This window comes from Pan paniscus, chromosome 12, assembly GCF_029289425.2.
Source record: "Pan paniscus chromosome 12, NHGRI_mPanPan1-v2.0_pri, whole genome shotgun sequence".
In the NCBI taxonomy this organism is placed as follows: Eukaryota; Metazoa; Chordata; class Mammalia; order Primates; family Hominidae; genus Pan; species Pan paniscus.
Window position 1 is genome coordinate 24372627 of NC_073261.2, and position 12556 is coordinate 24385182.

Genomic DNA, 12556 nt, shown 5'->3' on the forward strand with positions numbered 1-12556 from the left:
TCACATGTCCTCTGCATTTAAGATTCAGCTGTCCACAGTGCCAGTTCTGCTCCTCATGATTCCAGCATAGATTTTCATGTTCATCTTGCCTTTTTAGTTTCCTAGTGATCTTTTACTCAGGTATCTTCTTTTCATCTCAGATTATTAACTTTTCCTCTTCAATTAAATCGGTTCACAGATTTCTGCTCTTGTTTTACAAGAGTCAACTGATTCAAATACTAATTTCACCACTGGGCATCCCATGGCATTAACCATCATATTTGTTTTGTCAGCTTTCATCCATATAATCTTTTTATTTCAATCAACTTCCTCTTTTTACTTAAAGAAGTTCAGTTTCATCCTCAGCAATAATCTCCAGGACGTTATGGGTCTTAGCATTGTATTAGAAATACAAATAATGCAGCAAATGAAACCCATAGCTTTATGTGACCCCATTTGTCCATTTTTGCTTTGGTTTGTCTGTACTTGTGAGGTCTTAGGCATAAAATCTTCACCCAGACCAATGTCTTAGAATGTTTCCCCAATGTTTTCTCCTAGCCATTCTGTAAGTTTCAGGTTTTAGATTTAGTATTTAATCCATTTTGATTTGATTTCTGTATATGGCCAGAGATACGGGTCTAGTTTCATTTTTCTGCATATGGGTATTCAGTTCTTTCAGCATGATTTACTGAAGGGTTTGCCCTTTCCCCATTGTATGTTCTTGGTACCTGCATCAAAAATGAGTTCAGTATAAATGCATGCATTTGTTTCTGGGTTGTCTATTCTGTTCCATTGGTCTATGTGTCTGTTTTTATGCCAGTACATGCTGTTTTGGTTACTATGGCTTTGTATTATAACTTGAAGTCAGATAATAAAATGCCTCCAGCTTTATTCTTTTTGCTCAAGATTGTTTTGGCTATTCTGGGTCTTCTGTGATTCTGTATAAATTTTAGAATTATTTTTTATTTCTGTGAGAAATGTCATCTGTATTTTGATAGGGATTGCACTGAATATTTAGTAGATTGCTTTGGCTAGTAAGACCAAGATTTTTTTGAACAAGAGACCTGGAAGAAGACATAGAATCAATAAAATACCTCCCTTCTTACTTTGAGATGGGCAAGCTAGCTGTGACTTAGGCAGCAGAGCATGGGTGGATTAGCAGTTTACATTTTCAGATCGAGTGGTTTCACATGCTTGGCATTTAGTAGAAACATCTCCTAGATTTTGACAACTGATTTTTACATTGTCTTTTTATACCTAGGCCTAGGATTGAAAAACCTGTATTAGAGTAGCATTCAAAGTTATTTGAAAGCAAAAACAGAAACAAAATACTTTGCTTTCTTTGATTTTACTCATAAGCTTTTATTATAAGCTGTAAACCATAAATTTCTACTGTGCTGCTTCCATTTTTTTCTTTATATCTTTTAAAGCTCTCATTCTTCTTTCATTACTTCTGCCTTTATTTTAGCTTTTCTTTCAAATATCCTTTGCTTTCTGCTAATTCCAGGACTAACCTTGCTTTTAATCCTATCTTCTTTCATATCAACTCCAATTTTTTCCTATCTCAATTCCAATTTGTTTTTGCCTTTTCCTGCATAATAACTATTTGGAATTTCCTCCTTTTCTGCTGGCATTTCTATTTCCAGTTTCACATCATGGCTAATTAATTACACAATATATACTGAAATATTGAAAAGTCCTTAATGATCCCACAGCAGGTAGTGGCAGATTTGAATACTGTGCTTCCAGTTCTGTCCAGTCATTCATATCATCAACCTTCCAAATAAATTATTTGGAAAATACTATTCCTCTTCTCAATGGGAGCACCAAGTAGGAAGAAAAATGAAATTGGCTTCTTGGACTACTCACTAGAGAGAAATCACATAAATCATGAAATGTATTTTGGGCAATTGATCATTTGCAAGCCTGTGTTTCAGCTGGTTGTTCCTCTGTAGTATAGTACAGAGGGCTAACTTTGAGAAAGCTACCATAATTTCTTTTTTCAAGAGATTTTGGTGATTATACCAAGGCATGAAGAGTCTTGTTTACCTACACCTATATTTGGCCTTTGCTCTAGTCTATGTATAGAGAAGTAACAAGCGAGGACTGAAGCATGAGGGAGAAGGGAGAAAAAAGCAATGACCTGTGAATTTTCCAAACGACCATTGACCACCCCTCTTATGATGGAGATTCATTTACGTTCATCTCTTAAAGCTACTCCTGCTGTTCTTTACCTCTTGACAAATTACAAGTTGTCATCGTATTGTAAATAACAGTTGGGGAATATGTAATGAAAAATCTCATGGGCTGAGCAAAGCATCACATTATTAATTTGTCAGAAATGCTATTACCTAGAGAACCAATTTGAACATTGTAGCTTCTGTAACATAGCATGAGAGTGACTCACACTGAGCAGGATTTAGCAGTATCAGAAAATGTATTGCCAGAGCACCACCAAAGTGATTTCTTTCAATATTGCCAATAATATCTTAATTTTGTGTTTTTAATGATAAAAAGTCACCAGAGATTAAAAGGGCAAAAATTCTTCTGAAATGAGTTACCACTTAGAAATCTAGATTTCATGATTCATGTTTCTAGTTTTAACTCATTTAATCATATGGAATTGTTGGTATTTGATCCACAAAAAATAGTGAAGAAATTACCCTAGAATCCTGAGCACCCTCACTTCAATAAAATAAATCTGACTACTTCTCATGAAGTAGTTACTTTATCAGTTAAAAAGTGAAAAATCATACTTAGAGGTAATAAAAAGGTATGACTTGATAGGGGCAAAACTTATTAAAAAGAATTATCTGAAAATTTTAATTACAACATATGGTGCATCCTCACGTTTGTGTAATATCATGGCACCCTGCATTTGCATATTAAAAGGCTAAGGTGGAAGGGCCAGTTTTGTCATGGGCTATGTGAATGACACACCTGGTCAAACTAATCCCCTGAGTGCTATGCAAATCAGACACTGCATCCACCAGCCTCCTCATATAACTGGCTGGTTTCTGTGGTACTCAGGGGTTTCCTCTCTCAGCTTTGGAGTCCCCTCCCTCTGTCTCTGTATGGGGGATCTTCTTCCTTCTTACAAGTCGCCTATCAAACTCTCCGCTCCTTAAACCCACCCCATGTGTGTCTGTGTGGTTTTAACCAATTTGGTGCAAGACAAGAGCCCTGGTGTTCCTCCACTCATCGGAGCCATATCAATATTCTTAGTTCTCATGAAATACTTTATTTATGCTCACTAAACATATATGGCTTTGTTCTTCTGGCAATCTTTTACAATTAGTATTATAGACTCAGAGGGTACATGTGCAGGTTTGGTACGTGCTTCTGGCTGTTCTTACTCCTCAGTGCACAGGTCTGAGAAGTCATTAGCCTGACCCATTTTCCTGGATGTTCCATAAGAGAGCTCCCTGAGAAAGGGAAAAGTGAGAGGAGGAAGAAAGAACTTACCTGTACCTGGGATATGAAACAATCTTGGCATATAGAGTTATGAGACAGTGAGAGTTGTCTAGTTACCATCGTCTTCTTCTTTTTTTTCTTCCTTAGGTTTTCAGTTGCTCTACTTATCTTCTTATTTTTAATCCAGGATTTCTACCACATCACCTAGACATATAGAGTATAAAGATTCATAATGGATGAATTGATTTTTGTGAGCTGGAATAAGTACATATTCTCCTTTTATAAAAGTCTACTAGAATCAACGTCAATATCTTGGTTGTGACACTACTATATGGTATATGTACATTGGGAGAGGTTCTTTGTACTTTGCAACTGCTCCTGAAACTTAAACTATTTCAAATAAAAGTTACATTAAAAGTCTACTCAGAAGTAGTTGTAATTTTTGCAAGAAAATTTTCAAACTGTAACCATTTGTAGCTTTTATAACACAGGTTAAATATGCCAATGTGGGTGAAACAGAGACAAAGTGAGAACCTCTCAAGAATATCCTGGAAAAAGGTAGTCTAGTTTCACTCTTGAATTAATTTAAGTTGCATGCTACAATTTAGGAATACTTTTTTCTCTGATGTCGGTGAATATAGAAAACAGGACTTGCCTTTGGCTTCAATGCTTTACTAAAACGGTTGTAAAATATTAATGATTTTTATGTATATTTCTGTAAAACAGAGACATTAAAAACACTATGTAAATGTCATAAAATACTTTTCTCATGCTGTATCTAATTTGTAATTTCCTTTTTTTATGCAGGAAAGGGAAAGGAACTTTAAAATTGTATGATAACAACAACAACAAAAATGGATGTTTTCTTACCATTGTTTTTCCTTTTTATTCCATTCACTGTCTCCTCAGGAGAAAAGACATACATAAGTTAGACTGATAGAACCTCTATGACTGCTGTCTACTCATTATGAGATTATTCTGCGTTTTGTAACTTTACAAAGCATGAAACTTCCAGAGACATAATCTTTTTTAAAAAAATTTTATTATTATTATACTTTAAGTTTTAGGGTACATGTGCACAATGTACCCTAAAACTTAAAGTATAATGATAGTAAAATCTTAAGTATCACTCTTGACACAATATGTAAAACTAAGAAATTTTATTTGAAGAAAGAGAGTCTTGTGCAGGATCCAGTACATCAGTCTTTAAAGACGTGCTTCCTCTTATGTCCTAGAGAGGAAGAAAACTCATGCCCCAGCACACAAAAGAATCAGAATATTTAAGTGCTTTTTTTTTAAGACTATGGTTACATCTGCTTATATAGGGAATAAATTAGGTATATTCCTTTCTGTCAATAACCTTATGTCTTTGAAATGGTTTATCACATAATTATTTCTGATGAAGAGTTGACTCAGAACTTACTAATAGTTTTTTCATAAAAATGTTGAATATGTCTGGACATAAGTCTGTAACATAGTGTTAACAGAATGTTCAAGAACATGGATATTTTAATAAAAATATAATTTAACAAAAAAATTCTTCCAAATCAGTAATTCATTTAAATAAGTCAGACTAAATGATTGCATGTATACACCCTCCAAGAAGAGAAGAAAGGTTATGTTTTTAACTCTTGAATATAAAGTAGGTAAGAATGAAAAAAGATATATCAAGACAGTGGCAAGACTTTCTGTTTCAATCCTAAATGTAAAGACCTGGGTAATTGTCACTTCAATTCTTACAGGAAAAACACATAGAAACTCAACAATTTTTCTTGCATGCATTGGAGAAGCACGAGCAAACCATCACTCGAAATCTGGGTAGACAGGCAAATCTAGAGTTGCAGCTAAGATCTATTTACTTGGAGGAGAAGCTGCTTGAGACATAAACTAGTAGAAGCTTATAAATGGTAATTTTGACAAATAGCTGAAGGCTGAGTATGTCCTAGCATGACAGTGAACAACTCCTGGAGCTTCAGTCTCAGGGGTTTTCAGATTTTCATGGGTTTTACTTTCAGGAATCCCATCAGATTGTCACAGTAAAAAAAAAAAAAAAAAAAATCTCCTGTGTCTCTGGCAATGGGAACAGATGAATACTCCTATTGAAACAAGAAAAGCATTCTCAACAATAAAAGCCCATTCCCCAAAGGGGGACAAAACCCTTATCAGAGCCTTGTCTTACCTGGGGAAAGGCATTTCTCCCACACAGCTCCCTTGAGCTGTCCTGTCTCAGGTAAAAGGGAAAACAAAAGCTAAGAACTAGATTTGAAGGTCACAGGTCAAGAATAAGCAAAGTAAAAGACTGAAATTGAGGAAACTGTACAAAACTTTCATTCCTCCATACTTTTCCATATAACAAATAGGGTTCTGCTATACTAACAGTGGGTTACTGCTAAGAGAGTTTCAAGACATTAACTCTCTATGAGAAAAATTATAGAAAGATTACAAACACATTAATTTCAGAGAAAACATATTTCAGGACCAGGAAAATCATCCTGGGGAAAAGGGGATATTATACAATGATAAAGGAGTCAATTTTCCAAGAAGGCATAACAATCCTAACACTAGTCTGACTGATTATCTGCCTGCTTGGTCTGTCAATTATTGATAGAGGCATGCTGACATCTCTAATAGTGGATTTGTCTATTTTAGATGTACACATCTAACAACAGGGCATCAAAATATGTGAAGTAAAAGCAGACAGAACTGATAGGAGAAATAGACAAATCCACTATAATAGTTAGAGACTGCAGCATGCCTCTATCAATAATTGATACACCCAGCAGGTAGATAATCAGTCAGACTAAAGTTGACATACACATTATCATCAACCTTCTTAATCTAATTGACATTTGTATAGTACTCCACTCAATACCAGGAGAATTCATATTCTTCTCTATCTCATGTGGAACATTTACCAAAATAGACTGCATCTGGGCCTTAAAACATGCCTTACATAATTCAAAATAGTGGAACTCCAACAATCTATGCTGTCAGACCACAATAGAATTAAACTAAAAAGAAATAACAGAAATATAGTTTGAATATATCCAAATATTTGGAGATTAACCACATCAGTAAGTATCACATTGGTCAAAAAGAAATTTCAAGAGAGAAATTTTAAAATAATATATATAATTTTATTTTTAGGCAAAGTCTCCCTCTGTCACCCAAGCTGGAGTGCAGTGGTATGATCTTGGCTCACTGTAACCTCCGCCTGCCAGGTTCAAGCAATTCCCCTGCCTCAGCCTCCCGAGTAACTGGGATTAAAGGCAAGTGCCACCACGCCAGGCTAATTTTTTTTTTGGTATTTTTTTAGTTGAGTCAGTGTTTCACCATGTTGGCCAGGCTGGTCTCAAACTCCTGACCTCAAGTGATTCTCCTGCTTTGGCCTCCCAAAGTGCTGCGATTACAGGTGTGAGCCACTGTGCCCAGCCAGAAATCTAAAAATAATTTTAACAAAATTAAAATGAAAATACTTTTATCAAAATCTGTGGGATGAAAAAAAGTAGTGCTTACAGGGAAGTTTAAAGGATTAAATGCATATTTTAGAAATGAAAGATTTAATATTCATCTTAAACTCCCACCTTAGGAAACTAGAAAAGGAAGAGTCATGCTTTATTTTATCATAAAATAAAATAAAATAAATAAGAAAAATTAGAGATGAAATTGAACGTAGGAAAACAATAGAGAAAAAAGTCAACACCGAAAAACTGATTGTTTGAAAAGATGAATGAGATAAATAAAATAAAATAATATTGACAAACCTCTTGCCAGGCTAACCATAAAAAAAGAGTTGAAAAAATGGGCAATATCAGAAATGAAAGAAAGGTGGGCATTATGGGTCCCATGAACATAAAAATATAATAAAGAAATATGGGAAGGAGAGCATCAAGATAAATAGCAAATGCATGTGGGGCTTAATACCTCGGTGATGGGTTGATAGGTGCAGCAAACCACCATGGTACATGTTTACCTATGTAACAAACCTGTATATCTGCACATGTATCCCAGAACTTTAAATTAAATTAAATTAAATTAAAAAATAAAAAATAAAAATAAAATTTAAAAATATATAATAAAGAAACATTATTAACAAGCTTAGGTCCACAAATATAATTTAAATTAAGTTGACCAATTTCTTGAAAGACACAAATCACCAAAACTCACACAAGGAGAAACAACTAGGCTAAATAGGCTGACACCTACTAATCAAATCAATAATGAATAACCTTCAAAAAAAAATGACAAGGTGAATTATTTCACTGACAAATTCTATGTAATATTTAAGAAATAAAAATGACACCAATTCTTCATCATATCTTCCAGAAAGTGGAAACTTGGGGAATACTTTCTAATTCATTATATAAAGCCAACAATACCCTAATATGAAAAACAGATAAAGACATACAGTAAAGGAAAATTACCAGCCAATATTTCTCAAAAGCATGGATGTAAAAATCTTAGCGATATGAAATCTAGTAATGTATCAAAAAATTACATAGCACAACCCAGTGGGATTTATTTCAGATATGCAAGGCTAGTTCAATATTCAAAAATCCATTCATGTATTTCATCACATCAGTGACCTAATAAAGAAATATCAAGTGATCATATCAATAGATACAGAAAAAGCTTTATAAGACAAATCCAACACCATTCATGAAAAAATTATTAGCAAACAAAGCATATAAGGGAACTTTCTCAACTTGGTGAAAAGCATCTTAATAAAACCTATAGCTAAGAACGTACTTAATAGTGAGAGGCTAGATGCTTTCTATCTAAAAGCAAAAACAAAGCAAGGATGTCTTCTAATCCCACTCCTATATAGCATCATACTAGAATTTCTAGCTAGTGCAAAAGACAGGAAAAAAATATACAGGATAGGAAGGGAAAAATTAAATTCTGTTTTTTTCACAGGTATAAATTATTATCTGTATTATCCCAAGAAATTGGCACAAAACAATTTTAGCAAGTAAATAAATAAAGAAGTATTGGATTGTAGCCCAAAGTATAAAATAGGTACCTATGAATCTGAACTGATATATGTAAATGTTTGAATAGACTGCCTGTGAAGAAGAATTTCGATTAATTTATTTACACATGTAGATACTGTGTCTTCAAGGAGGTGGGGCTTAAGTCCCCCCTTTTTAAGTGAGTCGCACATAATGATTTCCTTCAAAGAGTAGGATATGGAAAAGGGGAAAAACAGTAACTTTACAGGGGAGAAAGCAGATTAAACTCTATCTCAGTGACTGATGAAGGTTAACATCAACAGTGATATGTCATACTGATAATATATACTCTTGAAAAATGTGATGAGAAGCATACTTTACCTCTGCAGCCTTCCTCCTAACAACCCATAATGAAATTATAATTAAAAGACTTTCTAGAAAAATGCCTGACCAGGATTTCTCAAAACTCTCAAGGTCATTAAAAACAGAAAGTCTGAGAAATGACCACAGTCAAGAGGAGCCTAAGGAAATGCACAATTAAATGTAATGATGTCCTGGATGGAGACCTGGAACAGAAAATGGACATCAGCGAAAACTAAGGAAGCTAAATCATATGTAAATTTTAGTTAGCAATGATTTATCAATATTGGTTCCTTAATTGTAACAAAATGTACCAAACTAATATAAAGTGTTAACAATAAGAGAAGCTGAGTATGGGGTGTATGGGGATCTCTACCCTACCATTCAGATCTAAACTTTTCTAGGCCAGGCACAGTGGCTTATGCCTGTAGTCCCAGCACTTTGGGATGCTTTGGCAGGTGGATCACGAGGTCAGGAGATCAAGACCATCCTGGCCAACATAGTGAAACCTCGTCTCTACTAAAAATACAAAAATAGCTGGGCGTGGTGGTGTGCACTTGTAATCCTAGCTACATGGGAGGCTGAGGCAGGGGAATCGCTTGAACTGGGGAGGCAGAGTTTGCAGTGAGCCGAGATCGTGGCACTGCACTCCAGCCTGGTGACAGAGTGAGACTCCGTCTCAAAACAAACAAACGAAAAATCTAAACTCTTCTAAAACAAAAAATATATATATGTATATTTAATATGCATTTACATACCTATTAAAATTTTTAAAAGGTGACAAATATTGTTCTGGAAACTATATGCTTAGTTCTTCAATCTGATGTGGAAAAGTATGAGAGACGCATTATTTATGATAGTAGGTATCTGAATGGTAATCTGAAATCCATATGTCTTGCAATTTTATTTCTAAAGACCTTTTAGAGTCTCTGTACTCTATTCACAGTCAATGAAAGTAATGGCTTTCACTAGCATGATTCAAAGCATATTTGTTGGAAACTCAGTATGTGAACAATATTTTGGCAGACCCTATGGAAACTCAAGGATAATTCAGAGAGGTATTTTGTCCTCAACATATTTCTTTTTAAAAACTTAAAAGAAAATAGTACCTAACAAATTCTTTTTTTCCAAAAGTTGCAAATCGGATATTGTCCATGCCAGTGCAACTTGTGATCATGGAAATACTGCCTCTTCATTGTAATAAACATCTTGACATTCCTAAGAAGATGTATAATGAAAATCACTGTTGGGTTTTTTGTTGTTTCTTATTTGTTTGTTTGTTTTAATTAGCTAGAAAACCAAGGTGATTTACTCAAGGTCAAGGAAAAATAAGAGAAAGAACTGAATTCCCATGCCAATGAATTTTTTTTTCACGCATCCACTCGTGTCTGGGTTACAGTTATTTCACGTATAATGGTTATAATGTAGTTAGGGGAAAAGCCCAGCAGGATGGAACATTGTCCTGGAAAAAAAAAATCACTTTTGAAGTCAATCCCAATATGTTATATTTCTTTTTTTAAAAATAAAGTATTCAATGTACAAGAAAATGTTAGTGACATTTTTCATTTAAAATGTGGCACTATGCCAAAGTAAGAGAGCTACATCTGCTGATATTTTGGAGTGAAAGAAGATCAGCAACTTCTCTGAGTCTTTGTAGACTTACGTCATTCAGATGTTTTAAGTAGTTCAATCACTGTGTACATTCCAGTCACACATTTCCCATTTCATTTAAGGAGAAACTATAGAAAACTACAGAACATTTGTCAAATTTATTGAAAGAAAACATTTATTCTGCTTTTCCAGGTTTCTCCCCTGCATGTGCGACCTTTCAAGAGAATATTGCCTCTCCATACATCTCAGCATTCCTTTTCTTTTAAAGACTCTAGCAACATCAACGTTCTATTAATCATTTAGTTAATCTGTGATATGGAGGAGTTTGAAAATAATTCATCTGAACATCACAACCTCGGATTCTAAGCCAAGATCAGGAAAAGTTCTGAAGCCAAAATAAAGATTTTTGATTTAGCCATAATCACTGTGACAGAAAAACTTAGGTGAACACATCTTAAGGCAAGACCGCATGCGTCATTTTGGAACATTTCTCAAGGCCAAGAGGACAGCATATGAACTGTGAAGGTTGTTATTATCCCTCTATTTTCAACCTTAGTGGGTCTTTGTTGCTCTTACAATCTCACAACAGTGTGTATGTTACATGGTTAGCAGAAATACCGTATGGAACCATTCTACGCATTTAACTTGATGTGAAGCCTTTATTAAGGTGCCTCACATACACAGTTTAAGGAGACTGACAGGTGTAAGTACCTTGTAGGAAATGAGCAGCATATGACATCCTTATTAGTTAAATATTCAGTTGAACAATTGTGCTGATCAATTGCTTACTGTGTTTATCACTGTGATTTCTGCCACCTTGAACTTTGGCGTCCAGAAAAATATCTTCCTTTAGTTCTACCCCACCTTACATGATCCTTTCTGAGCCTCAGTATTTTTATCTGCAAAATAGGTTTAACAGCAGGGGCCTATAATATAGGGTTGCTGTGATATTAAGTGAACTAAACATTCCACACTCTTATAACAGTGCCTGACACAGAAAAGCACTCAATAAGTGTAAACTATTATGATTATCATTAGGTAGAATAAATTTTCATTGAGAACAAGATGAATTGATGTATTATACAATTCTATTTCATAAAAAATATGTGGCAATTAAAGGAAGCTTGTTTTTTAAAAAACTTTAGAAAAAAACATTTAAAGTTGTCAGAAACCTAATTTCACATGAAATCTAACAAGCGTATTGCTCTGTTGCCAAGATTCAGACCTGACTTCATACTTTCAGCCTGAGGAGAAAAAAAAAAAACTGAGCTTTAAAGTGTTCTTTGAAGTTCTAAGAACGAAACTTGTCGTAAATTAATTTCAGCATTTCAGGTTAGAAAAATTTTCATGTAATCACAACTTTGCATCTTTTCGTTATTAATAAGATCATTGGACTTTTTCGAGCTATATTGTATGCAGCTTGATCTTTCTGTCTTCTGTGGCACATGCCTGTCTGTATTTTGATGGAGTGGCCTTTCAGAAATGATTTGTAATTTTCCTAAATTAATACGTTTTATGAAAACAGGTGACACAATGATTCTTTGAAAATTCTGAGGCCACAAATAGTTTTTCCTTTAATCTTTTGTTTTCAATCACTGGGTGATCAAAGATATTCTATTTAAAATGGGTCTTTTAACACATTAAATGACCAGGTACAATTTATATTGTCCGCTGCACTGACTTACGTTCATATGTAAAAGAGTCGAATAAGTGTATCAATGAGTATAATATGAAACTTTTACAGTATAGTTTTTCATAGTTACTTCTATAGCCTCGTGAAATTTTCTTTTACTCCTTTTAAAAAATAGGAATATGTCCATTAAAAATACTAGCAAAATGAAACATACAAATGGAAAGGAAGTGAATATTGAAAGAAAGATCTTTTAGCTTTTTCAAGTATCTACTCTATTTCTGAACAAAATTATGCTGCTTCCTCAACATTTTCTATTCCCAGTTTTTCTGCATTTGCTTTCCTCTGTTTACTTACATTTTCCTTTTCTTAGTCTTCTTACACCCTATTCCAAACCTCAGAGCTGCTGATGGAAAAAGACAAGGGATAGAGTGAGAGTTTAGTCAAGACCACTGAGAATGACTTCACTCAGAACTGGAGGAGGGTAGGAACTTTGAACTGGCTCATAAATGACAGAAATGAAGCTTTAGTTGTTATTTCTTAACCAGGACAAATAAATAAATATATGTGTTTTATAGATATGTTATATATATACACACACACATATATA

The 12556-nt window shown here is 34.2% G+C and overlaps 1 long non-coding RNA gene across 1 annotated transcript in view; it reads right to left on the reverse strand.

Annotated features, from left to right (window-relative positions):
• The window catches only part of LOC129397121 (uncharacterized), a 57261-nt gene that overhangs the window by 14573 nt on the left and 30132 nt on the right, over positions 1-12556 (reverse strand). The window contains exon 2 of the long non-coding RNA XR_008624301.1: positions 3445-3597. This is a non-coding gene — a long non-coding RNA (uncharacterized LOC129397121). The remainder of the gene's footprint in view (positions 1-3444; positions 3598-12556) is intronic.